Genomic DNA, 13,071 nt, shown 5'->3' on the forward strand with positions numbered 1-13,071 from the left:
AAAGAAAGCTTTTGGCTAAAGATCAATGTGTTTAAGAGATAGCAAAAGGGGTGCTAATACAGAAGCTGAGTCCTTAGAAGAGGCCGGTGGCCTACCTGTTGAAGCAGCTAGAAAAGAGACTGTGTTTCATACTCCTCCACCGACCAGTGCAAAACAAGCTAAAAAAGTTCCTGGGCACTGCGGGCTTTTGCAGATTGTGGATTCCAGGTTTTGCTAAATTAAAGAGATAAACAGCCCTTCGTATATAAAAAATAAAGAACAATCTTGGATGGCCTTGGATGCTATTGAGACTGCCCTAATGTTGTCCCCAACTTTGGGACTCCTAGATGTGACTGAGAACAACGGTTTTGCCAAAGAGGTTCTTACTCAGAGATTGAGACCCTGGAAAAGACCTGTGGCATACTTGTAAGAAATTAGACCTGGTGGCTGTAGGATGTCCTGCTTGTCTGCACATACTGGCTTCTGGTCAAGGACGCAGATAAATTGACTCTGAGACAAAACTTGGCACATGCCCTAAAAAGTGTGGTTCAGCCCCCCTGACCGATGGCTGACTAATGCTCTTAAAAACATTATCCAACTGTTCCCCTGACCGATGGACACATTATCAGAGCTTTTTGTTGACTGAACGAGTGACCTTCGCTCCCCCTGCTGTCCTCAATCTCACTACTGCCTGAGACTTCATCTACTCATCATTGTGCTGACATTCTGGCAGAAGGAACTCATACTCGAAATGATCTGAAGGATCAGATCAGCCTTGGCCTGAGAGTTTGAGCTGGTACACAGATGGCAGTAGCCTCAAGATTGAAGGTAAGTGGAAGGCGGGGACAGCAGTGCAGTGGTGGACAGAAAGCAAGTGATCTAGGCCAGCAGCCTCCCTAAAGGGACTTCAGCCCAGAAAGCTAAACTTGTGGCTTTAATACAAGCTCTATAAATGGTAAAAGAAAAGTCTACACTGACAGCAGGTATGCTTTTGCCACTGTACAGAGCAATATACAGACAAAGAGAGCTGTTGACATCTGCAGAAAAAGACCTAAGATGCTGTGGCTAAAAGAAATCAGATGACAATTCTAACCGCCAAACAGGCATCCTAAAGAGCAATGATCCTGACAGTCTGAAGACTATCAAGTTATAGACAAATTAAGACTGGTAAAAGAAACCCTGTATAAAATAGTAGAAACTGAAGAAAGAAAACTAGTCCTCCCATGGGAAGACAGACCTGACATCTACTGAAAAATAGACTTTACTGAAAAAAATATGTGTATGAATACCTTCTGGTGTTTGTGAACGTTCTCAAGATAGATAAAAGCTTTTCCTTGTAAAACTGAGACTGCTCAGATAGTCATCAAGAAGATTATTTTAAAAAATTTTTTCCAAGGTTCGGAGTGCCAAAAGCAATAGTGTCAGATAATGGCCCTGCCTTTGTTGCCCAGGTAAGTCAGGGTGTGGCCAAGTATTTAGAGGTCAAATGAAAATTGTATTATGTGTACAGACCTCAGAACTCAGGACAGATAGAAATAATGAATAAAACTCTAAACAGACCTTGACAAAATTAATCCTAGAGACTGGCACAGACTTACTTGGTGCTCCTTCCCCTTGCCCTATTTAGAACTGAGAATACTCCCTCTTGGTTCAGTTTTACTCTTTTTGAGATCCTTTATGGGGCTCCTATGCCCATCACTGTCTTAAATGATGTGTTTAAACCGATGTTGTTATAATAATGATCTGTATGCTAAGTTAAAAGGCTTGCAGGTGGTGCAGAAAGAAGTCTGGTCACAACTGGCTACAGTGAACGAGCCGGGTACCCCAAGGACATCTTACCAGTTCCAGCCAGAGATCTGATCTACGTACACCTGCGTCATGCTGAGACCCTCAAGCCTCACTAGAAGGGTCCCTGCCTAGTTCTGTTTACTAATCCGTCTTATTCTGTTTCTGTTCCCATGTTAAAGATAGAGTAAACGCAGTATTCTCCACATAGAGATATAGACTTCTGAAATTCTAAGATTAGAATTACTTAGTAGAAGAAGAGGGGAATGAAAGAAAGATGAAATTTCAAGACCTGTAAGTCATATAAAGTACTCAGAAATTGCTGGTTGTTTGTGAGCCTAGAGGCTGCCTGGGGCTGAGAAAAGAGAAAAACAAACCTGGGTATGCCTCGTAGTTAAAACATTCCTGGGAACATCTTGACCATAAGATAAAGGGGACTGTGAAGACATAGCAGGGCTATATTATCTAAGTCAACACCATCTGGCCGGAATCTCCCCTCTGTCTATTGCCCCTTGGCACCGGGTAAAAGTCATACATCAACTGGTTGCTATGTGAACAAAGATAAGCCCCCAGCCCACAGGAACAAAGTCCTGATGCCCTGTGTTCTTTCTGTTAATGTTTGAATAAGCCAATAGTGTGTCGCTATGCTGAATTCCACACCCCTAAGCCCCTTACCCCATAAAAGCCCCTGGCTTTCGAGCCTCGTGGCCGACATCCATTATCTCCTGTGTGGGATGCATGTCGGTCTGGAGCTCCGTAATTAAACGTCCTCATGTAATTACAGCGAGTGGGTCCTTGTGTTTCTTTGGGTGCTCTCACACTCCCGAGACTAGAGTGGGGGTCCCCAAAAGGGGGTCTTACATCTTTATATTATGTCTGTCGCACAGCTGAATTGTTCAAAGGGACACCTTTCCTTTTGCTGCAATTATACCATCATTTTTTTAAAACACAACACATCTGAATCAAGAAAAAACATGACTCATTCAAAAAATTAACTTGGGATCTGAACAGAGTTCTCGAAAGAAGAAATAAAATGACTAAGAAATATTTTTAAAAAATGTTTGTTATCTCTGACAATTGAGGAAACTCAAAACAATTTTGATTATCGTATATCTGTGTATGTATCAGCAATAATAAAGAGGCCATGAATTTTAAAAAGAGCATAGAGAGATAGATATATGGGAGGGTTTAGAGGAAGGAAAGAAAAGGAGAAAATCATGTAATTGTATTACAATCTTTTTTTTTTGATAACTTTTTTTCCATTTTTTATTAGGTATTTAGCTCATTTACATTTCCAATGCTATACCAAAAGTCCCCCATACCCACCCCCACTCCCCTACCCACCCACTCCCCCTTTTTGGCCCTGGCATTCCCCTGTACTGGGGCATATAAAGTTTGCGTGTCCTGCCTCTCTTTCCAGTGATGGCCAACTAGTATTACCATCTTAAAGATGAAAGAAACAAACAACAACAACCGACTTTGAGATTTCGTTTTACCCCAGTCAGTGTGGCAAAGATTAACAAAAGAAATTGCAACAAATGTTGGGAAGTGGGATATGGGGAGAGGAGAACTCTCATTCATTCTTTGTGGGATTTCAAACTGGTCTAGCCTTTCTGAAAAACAGTGTGGAATATCTTCAAGAAGCTAAAAATAAATCATGGAGAAAGGGGACTTTCATTTGCCGTTATTTTGATTACAAAAATAGTCCAGTCATTCTGAAAATCAGTGTGGAGAATCCTCAGAAAGCTAAAAGTGAGTCTACCATATGGCCCAGCTGTGTTTCTCCTTGTATGCTTGGAGGACTGACACCTACTCCACAGGAACTTGCTCATTCATTGCATACTACATATTCATTGCTGCTGTGTTCACAATAGCTAGGAAAGGGAAACAATCTAAATACCCTTCAACGAACAAATGGAAATGAAAATGTGGCACATACATACTATGGAATGCTTTTCGGCTATAATAAAAAATGAAATAATAAAACTTTCAAGGTATGGATGGACCTAGAAAAGATTGTACTGAGACACGATCCAGAAAGAAATGGAGCACTAGTTCTCTCTCATTTGAGGTTCCTAGATCCAACTCTTCAGATTGAGTATATAATCTAGATTAACTGCTGAAACCAGGAAAATAAAAAGGGATGTGTGTGTGTGTGTGTGTGTGTGTGTGTGTGTGTGTGTGTGTGTGTAGCCAAAGAGAAGAAATAACAAATAAGGCGCAACTGATCTGAAAGAGGAAATGGGAAAATTTGAGGGGCCTTAAATAAGGAGGGAGAGAAAGATAAATATAGAAGAATGAGAGAGGAGGACAAAATAGTATAGCTATCTGAGAAAGTCACAAGGCATCATACTATTAACTTTCTACACAACGTACCTATAATACACATAAATCAGTATATAAATATACATATTATATAGTTTAAGTGAAATTTTCTCATCTGGGATGACAGTGCTTATCCCCAAGAGCTATAGACCATCTAATAAAAACTCTAACAAAAGGCGTGAGAAGCTGAGAAGCCCTCTTTAGGTCAGAGTTGCCCAAGAGACTTCCAAAACATTATGGGTTATCTCTATTGTCTCTAGTAGCCCCCCTCCCATCCTTAGAGTTAGAAGATAAGTGCTGTTGCTGAAGATACCATGCACTTCAGACACAGGGGCCAGAAGACCTGAGCTGGATCTGACCTGAAAGCTTCCTTTTTGAGAACTAGTTTTCATGTTAGCAGAAGGAGCTATGCAAGCTTCAAATGGTAGAAGCAAGCTAAGTATGATGCCTATGGACCACCACAATAACCAGAATGTCATGAAGGCTGCAGGTGTGTCACAAATACTATGGCATAACCAATAGTTCTCTAACTCAACCTAAAAACGCTCAACAAGACAGAAATCATGCCTGGGACAGGAAACCTAACCAACTAATGAGTGCTCATGACATCATGGATTTTGGAGACCCTGCAATTGCTACTTACTAAACCAGTATACCCCATAATTACATCCTAAGTATTTGTCCTTATATTTAGGACATACCCTATATACACATCTAAGGATAGTCTTACTCCTCATCAAGAAAACTCAGTAACAGACTGAGACAATACAGAAATCCGCACCAAATTAAATAGCAGAATTGTGGAGCTCAGGCCTAACTGATCCATCTACAGTACATCTCCTATACCTAAGTCTCACTGATCATTGCAGAAGAGGGGATGGAAAAACTATAAAATTCAGATATACATGCATATAAAATATATAACACATATTATCTATATGATACAGAATATATATGTATATATATATATATACTTTAAAATACATAAGCTTATATGTGTGTGTGTTTCTACTATATATTATATATGATAACACATATATTATATATTGTGTTTTAAAAAATGCAATATAATGTGGCAGGAGGGTGTACCTTAGCAGACTCTGCCAAGGTGTTTCCCTGAGGAATAATCACTATGTGACAGGGCTAGTATTAAAGAGATTTTATTGTGGGAAGGGAGTTAGGGAGCAGAGGGGACCTGGAAAGGGGTAGAGGCAGAGAAAGAGGGAAAGAGAAGGACAGAATGAGGGAAAGGGGAAGAAAGGAAGAGGTTGGCTGGGAACATGTGAGGAAAAGATAGAGAAGATGGAGGGTGGGTGAGGGAGAGGGAGTGGAATGAATGGGGAGGAAGATGGGGGTGGGGGAGAAGGAGGAGGAGAGGGAAAAGGACAGGAAGAAAGAGAAGGGGAATGCAAGCTGAGCAGTCCTTATATGCCTGGCTCCTGGCTCTACCTGGCAGGCAGAGAAGCAAGCTGTTGCTAGGTAGGCATTTCAGGAGGAACCTAGAATAATTGATAACTAATTCTCTCTCTCTCTCTCTCTCTCTCTCTCTCTCTCTCTCTCTCTCTCTCACACACACACACACACACACACACACACATACACACACACAGATATATATGTATGTGTGTCTGTCTGTCTGTCTGTCTGTGTGTGTCTATGTATGTGGTACATGCACATATATATATACCCATATATACACCCATGTATTAGTATAATATTATAATATATAATATATATTTTAAGCACACACACAGAAACAAAGAAAAAGATGCCATGAGTTTGAAACAGAGTAAAAGCTGGATGAATGGGGGGAGGGTGTTGGGGGGAGGAAAGAGAATGAGGAAATGATGTAATTACATTATAATCTCAAAATACTTTTTCCTTTTTTGTTTTTTAATTTTAATTGATTAATTTTATACCCAACCACAGTTTCTCCTCTCTCCTCTCCTCTTCTTTCCCCCTCCCCATCCACTCCTCCTCTGTTTTTCTTCAGAAAAGGGGAGGTCTCCTGTGGATATCAATCAGCCCTGTGTATTAAGTCTAGGCACAGCCTTTCCTATTGAGGCTAGATGAGGCAGCCCAGTAGGAGGAAAGAGTCTAAAAAGCAGGCAACAAAGTCAGAGACAGCCCTTGCTCCCACTGTTAGGAGTTCTGCATGAAGACCAAGCTACTTCTCAAAATAATCTTAAAATTAGAAAAAAAATCAAAAATTAAATGAAAACAAAAATAAAAACAAATACTAACAACCACCACCACAACAACAAAAAACCCACAAAAGCTAGACATGTTTGCATTTGCCTGTAACCTCAGAATTGAAGAGCAGAAACAAGTAGATCCTAGGATCTAGCTGGCCAGCAGGCCTAGTCACAGCATCACATTTCAGTTATTTGCATGTACCATACATTAGTTTACAGACAATTCAACTAACTTCCTCCTAGGAACCTAGCAACAGCAACCTAGCAACAATTTACATCACCACCAGCAGCCAGGTAGGTCTGCTAGGTTACCCCAGCTTTGAGGGTCACCACATGGGTGAGCTACCAGAACTGACCAATTCATCTCTGTACTGTTACTCAGTTTCTGCCGTATAGGTTCTGTAGAAATTTCCTAATCTCGCAGCCCAGTGGCAGTACCCTCTTGCTAGTCAGCAGTTCTTGTTTCCTTTCTGTTAAGCTCTTAGCTGGGAACCTAAAAAGAGTTTGGAACTCTTCAAAAATCTCATCCTGCTGTTGTCTCTGAAATTTAATCTTTAAGGTTACAAATCAGATGATATAGAAGCCATTTAATCCAGGGTGGCTTTGGTGGCCATTGATGTAGCAATACAAAAACATAACACTCAACTCAAATGGGATAGGCCAAATGTTGAGACCAGAAGTGAGACTGGCTCCTGGTAGGCAGCTACATAGGGAGAGGTGATAAAGGTGGCGCATTTCTAAGAAGGCAGGATTCTTATTTATCCTCCTGACTTGAGAGGAAAGCCTGGCAGTTTAAAACAAAGTCCTTGTAGGCTTTTGACTCCCATCAGTAGGCCCCCTGCTGTGGACTGGCTCAACAAGTTCAAGGCCTACTCAGGACATGCCACACAACAGTTCTGGGCCAATCAACCACACTGGCTTCCTTCACATTGACCGACCCCAAAGTAGGGGAGAAAGACTCTACAGAGGCAAAAAACAAACAAACAAACAAACAAACAAACAAACAAAAAACCTTTAGCCCTCAAGAAGAGACTGGAGTTTTCGTCTTTCTGAGTCCCCTGCCTGGCTTTGCCGAGGGTCTTTTTTATTTTATTTTATTTTATTTTATTTTATTTTATTTTATTTTATTTATTTTATTTTTCTGTCTGCTGTGTGTATGCATTTCCCAACAACTTTCTCCAGCTGTTGACTGTTGTTGTGTTGTGCATAGCCCTGGGGCTAATTGTATTTGATGTTAATTCTGTTCTCCTGTGAGGGGTTGAGAGCAAGGAATGAGTCAGCACTTAGGTGATGTCCTGTAAACCTGCTTCCCTCCTTAATTTATAAAGGCTAGAGCCAGAGATGGGGTGGAGAAAGAGAGGTAGGAAGAGCTGAAGGTTTTTGGAGAGAAGGAGAAAGGGAGGACACAGAGGAGGAGGAGGTGGAAAGAAAGTGGAGCAGAAGCACATGACCTGGAGAAACTGCAAGTTCTAAGGGGTCTCTTATATGGGGAAGATGGTAGTGTAGTGGTAGATCTTCCCACTCTAGGCCCACAGCATGTGAGTTGTGTTTTCATTGCCCAGGTTTATTTGGGTTGGAGATTTACGGCAACATTGTTGTATAAGGTATTTGGGATTTCTCTTCTGCTAATTGTTGTGCGCAAGAATTTTCCTACCTTTTTATTCTTTAAGTGGCAGAAAATTGAACCTGATCAAGGCCCCTCAGCATACCTCACCCATTAATATCAGCAATTATGCCCTGGGAATATAGATATAGGTTACCCAAATTCATGAAGTTTTTATAATAACAGAATGAAGAAAATCATGAATAGGGGCATTTTTTCAGTGCATTGGTGGAAACATTAAATAGGTAGTTAAAACAGAATGGTGAAATCTCAGGTAAAGGCCTCAGATGCTACCTGGTAACTAACTTTTGATCCATAGAAACTAGGTTTATGTTAATATATTCCAATAAACATTTACCTGTTAGTCACAGGATGTTAGGTCTGATAAACAGGTGGGAAAGACCAATTAGGAGGTTAAAGAGAGCCTAAGGTAAATTGTAATTAGGCTGTGAACTTGAAACATCACAAACTCCCCATAATCACTGAAATACTAATCAGTGAATCAGCTTTCCAGGTTTATTCTGAGGTTAGAACTTCTTTCTAGGAAATTTTAATCAAAATTATCAGGGATTCTATTCCCCAGAATTGTTACTCATTTGAAGTAGTAATCTGCTGTTCTTAAGAAACCCTCAACCACTTTCTCCTGTATCAGTTTGACTATAGAATGGGGTAAAACATCTTAAGTTTTGCAATCAGATGCCCAGAATGTATGAGGATATTCCAAAGAAATGCTTCCTTGCTCTGGCTGTTGAAGCAGAACACTCCAAGGGATTGGAATTATTCCCAGACCACTTTGCCAGAGACACCAGAGCCTAAACAACTATGTGGCAAGGATGAGCAGGACACACCTTGACCAGGATAGGGAAAGCTGCAGGATAATGAGTTTGCAGCTTGGGTTTCTTATTGAGAATTTGTCTTAAAGCTAACAACACAAGTTAAGTAACTTGTGTCAACTCTTCCAAAAGTAACTAAAGCCAAGTGATTATAGAAAATGATTCTGTGACAGGGCAAGACAGTGCAGAGTTTCCTTCATCTTATATTCTTGGCGAGGTTATTTCACGTTTAACTAGTATTTGATCTCCTTGATGGAGAATCTCATGGAAAATTTCTCAACTCTATTCTAGGACATGAGGCCAAGATGCCCCATCTAATTTATCTTAGGTTCTGTTAAACTGCATGCTTGTGTATTACCTACCTCCTAGCTGGCTGGAATACAGATTTTCAGTGGCTATTAATTGTGTCTGGGCAGTCACCTCTTTGCAGGCTCCTGTAACAGTTGTTATGTATGGTTACTTAACAATGAATGGGCTCTGCTTGTATCTGTTTTTGATATTTATTTCAGACACAAACATATTTTTAAGTATTTCCACCCCAGCAAGCAAAGTCCCTCAACAAATGGACTGATGTATGTGTTACACATGCACCACTCCAGGGGGCAACAGAGATACTCTTATCCCCAAAGCAAATACAAATTTATCTCACACTCCGAAAAGAAATGGACCTCTCAGTGAGGCTATAGGTAGACTAAAAGTAGGTGTTGAATTCAAGGGAAACAGAGACTGTTGTCCCAAACAAAACAATAAAATAATTGTTAAAGGATATCACAATTTAATTAGTTTTAAAAGAAAAAAAAATCTACTGATATTACTATGCCTATAGAAAAAAGAATTTAAGTTAACAATGCAGTGTATTCTTTATTGTCTTGACATCCCAAGTAATTTCTTTCATATTCCTACCAAATGACGATTTTCTGATCTCTAAGTGCAAGCTCTCTCAAGTCTTCCTTAGATCAGGCATAAAATTTTATTACTCCCTTATGGGCAGGAGCAATATTCAGCCTGAATAAGCTTTAGAAAATGGATCATTGACTATCACCTATTCCTAAAATAAAAGGACCAAAGTCTCGGGAGGGGAAAAAGAAGCTAGATAAAAAAGACAAAGAAAATTAATGGCCTGAGAGAAAATAAAGAAGTCTCTTTCCTTGGGATCTAGGTTGATTTTCCTGATGACTGAGAAACTTTAATAGAGCTGAGAGAGCCAAAATCAACTCTATAGATAATCTGTTTTCCTGAAGATGCCTAAAACAGGCTAAAACATTAACAAGTGAATTATATTTACTTGAGCCAAAATCAACTGTATAATCTGTTTTCCTGAAGATGCCTAAAACAGGCTAAAACATTAACAAGTGAACTATATTTACTTAGGACAAGAACGTTTGTAATTTTTAGCTTTGTCACACTATCACTTCTCCAAATCTGAATAATGTACCTAGTAAAAACACAGTTTCATTCACAAAACTGAAAGAAAATTCTTTAAGATAAAATTAAGTAAACCAACTTATATATGTTTAACTTTTAAGCTTTTTTAAAAAGGTATGCTTAGATTAATCTTAAACCTTGATATAAATCATACCTTTTGAGGACTGTAACATAGCCACATAATGGCATGTATAGCCATTTTTAAGGCACTTTAGAGGGGCATTTTCCTTTCCCTCTCTCTCTCTCTCTCTCTCTCTCTCTCTCTCTCTCTCTCTCTCTCTGTGTGTGTGTGTGTGTGTGTGTCTGTGTGTGTAAAGAACAGGACTTAGCTCTCAGCTCGTTGCTTCAACATCTGCCTGCATGCCACCTTGCTCCCCACTATAATGATGGCCCTCTAAACTTCTGAAACTAAGCAAGCACTCAATTAAGCATTGCTTTGTAGGTGTTGCCTTGGTCATGATATCTTTTCACAGCAATAGAGCAGTGGCTAGACAGAAGAGAAGTAGCCTAGAAAGGACTTCCCTGATTTTGCCTTGTGGGGCTTTAGTCAGAAAAGGCCCGCCAAGGGAGGGCCTGCGACTGGCACCCAAAGCCTGCACTCTCAGAGTCCTGCACAGGATCCCAGAGGGCCAGATTCAACAGTGGCGCTGCTTCTGAGCAACTATGGTCCTCCTATCTGGACTTTGTAGTGGAGCCATAGTTGGAGAAGAGGTGCTTAGTCCTGCTAGGACTAGATGCCCTAGGGTGGGGTGGTACCCAAGGTGAAACTTCCCCTTTAAGGATAGGACTGGGAGGAGGAGAAGGAGGGGGAGCTGTGATTGGGATCTAATGTGAATATAAAATTAAATTGTGAAAAAACAAAACAAAAAAAAGTGGGGAGGGTTTGGAATCTAAAGAAGACAAAAACAAAACAAAACTTGATCCAGTGAGGCATAGCTGCACATGCCTTTTATTCCAGCACCTGAGAGGCCAAGAGTGGTAGATCTATGTGAGTTTGAGGCCAGCCAGTTTTTCATAGTGCATTTCAGGGCAGCCAAGGCTATGTAGAGAGTCCTGTCTTAAAAAGGAACCAACCAACCAACCAACCATAAAATCTCCAAAAACCACTTGACTAAACTAATATAGCAGAAAAGAAAAGAACAAGACTGAACAAAACAGCCAAGCTAATCAGGAGGTGATGGCACATACCTGAAATTATGGCAGGCTGAATCGTGAAGATGATCAGTTTTAGGGCAGGGATACTTAGTGCATTCCAAGTCAACCTGAGCTGCATAACAAGATGTCATCTTATAAACAAAATAAGACAACATAGAAGGAAAAACACAACAACAACCAAATAGGATTACATATTTCCTATCACATAGTACTTATTCACTGAAATCATTATTCAGAGATTTCAAACACAAATGTAAAAAGTTGCATAGTCTTAGAAAACCCGATTGTTTTAGAGCAAACTTTGTTTTTAATGTAATAAAAAAAAAAAACTCAACAAAATTAATAGGGAGTATAGGAATTATCTTGGTGAAGTAAAATATCTGTTTAACTGGCTAATTACTCAGAGATAAAGGAACTCTTTCATGATTTTCCTGTGTGAGCAACCGAGTACTCTCAGGAATACTTATTATCACAGAAATTACTGAACCTAAGCTCCAAGATGTGTTCAGTCAAACATCTTCTATTCACCAATATGACTCCTTCAGGAAATGTTAAAAATGAAAGTAATTTATTTGAAATTATTTAATTGACATTAATGCCAAACCTTTGTTTCTGAAATAATTAGTTGACATCAATTTTATGACTTTGAAATCTCTTGTCCTTTGTATTTGTCCTCATTTTAATTGCAAAAGAGTAAAATGTCACTGTCATAGCTAGGGTTTCTATTGCTGTGAAGAGGCACCGTGACTACAGCAACTCTTAGAAAGAAAAGCATTTAATTGGGCCTGGATTATAGGCAAGAGGTTTAAGTCCATTATCATCGTCGTGACATACAGACACACATGGTCTTAGAGAGGTAGTTGAAAGTTCTACAGCTTGATCTGCAGGTAGCAGAAAGAGACAGTGATATATTGGGCCTGGTTTGAGCTTTCTGAACTTTCAAAGCCCACCTTCAGTGACACACTTCCTCTGACAAGACCATGCCTACTCCAACAGACCACATCTCCTAATAGTGCCACTCCCCATGAGTCTATGGTAGCTATTTTTATCTAAACCACTATAGACACTATTAATTTTACTTGAAAATCTTCATCACCACCAAAACACTGCCATTTTTGAAAAGTGGGATTGGAATATTTTTTATAGAGGAGTATTTGTTATAAAAATTTGTTATGTACTTTTGATTGGTATATTGCATCCATACATGGTATAATGTGATTCACATATACGTTGAGTAGTGATCAATTCATAGTTATTAGTGGACCTGATACTTTAAATTGTTTCACTTTTTAATAGTTGCATTATTTAAATTTCTCTTTTTTGGTCACCAAAACATATTCCTCCCTCAAATAATAAAACATCAGAACTGATTCTGTTTATCAAAACAGTGCCCTTGGCCAAACCTTTCCTTCTTTGAGATTCCTACAAGTTGTAATTTCTATGAGGTCAATCTTTCAAGATTCCACTTAAGAGAGAGATCATGCAGGGCCTTTTCTTCTGTGCTTTGACTAATTTCACACAATAATGTTCCCTCTAGGTTTGTCTACACTGCTACAAATGAGAGGATTTTATACTTTCTTGGTGAGTAATTTTCTATTTTTTTCACAGTTGGCTGATTTTATATTTTGGCTGCTATAAATAGGACTGTCTTTAATGTGAGAGTTCATATATCTTTGTGACATGGTAATTTCATTTTGTTTGGATATATGTTCAGCAGATGTATATTTGCTCTACTGTTAGTATAATTGGGGGCTATATACTCTATCTGTAA

General features: G+C 39.4%; 1 protein-coding gene across 10 annotated transcripts in view; it reads right to left on the bottom strand.

The window, feature by feature from the left end:
• The window catches only part of Gm1966 (predicted gene 1966), a 49,098-nt gene that overhangs the window by 22,359 nt on the left and 13,668 nt on the right, over window positions 1–13,071 (bottom strand). For 5 of the 10 annotated variants that reach the window (NM_001277180.1, XM_011241840.1, XM_011241842.1 and 2 more), the window contains one exon: window positions 11,334–11,412. The exons of 2 other annotated variants lie outside the window; for them this stretch is intronic. The gene's annotated coding sequence lies outside the window, so the exon portion shown is untranslated. Of the gene's footprint in view, window positions 1–9,082; window positions 9,155–11,333; window positions 11,413–13,071 lie in introns of all 10 variants that reach the window. 3 more of the 10 variants (NM_001277181.1, NM_001277183.1, XM_017322335.1) reach the window with 1 other exon arrangement.

Source organism: Mus musculus, chromosome 7 (assembly GCF_000001635.26).
Source record: "Mus musculus strain C57BL/6J chromosome 7, GRCm38.p6 C57BL/6J".
Classification (NCBI taxonomy): domain Eukaryota; kingdom Metazoa; phylum Chordata; class Mammalia; order Rodentia; family Muridae; genus Mus; species Mus musculus.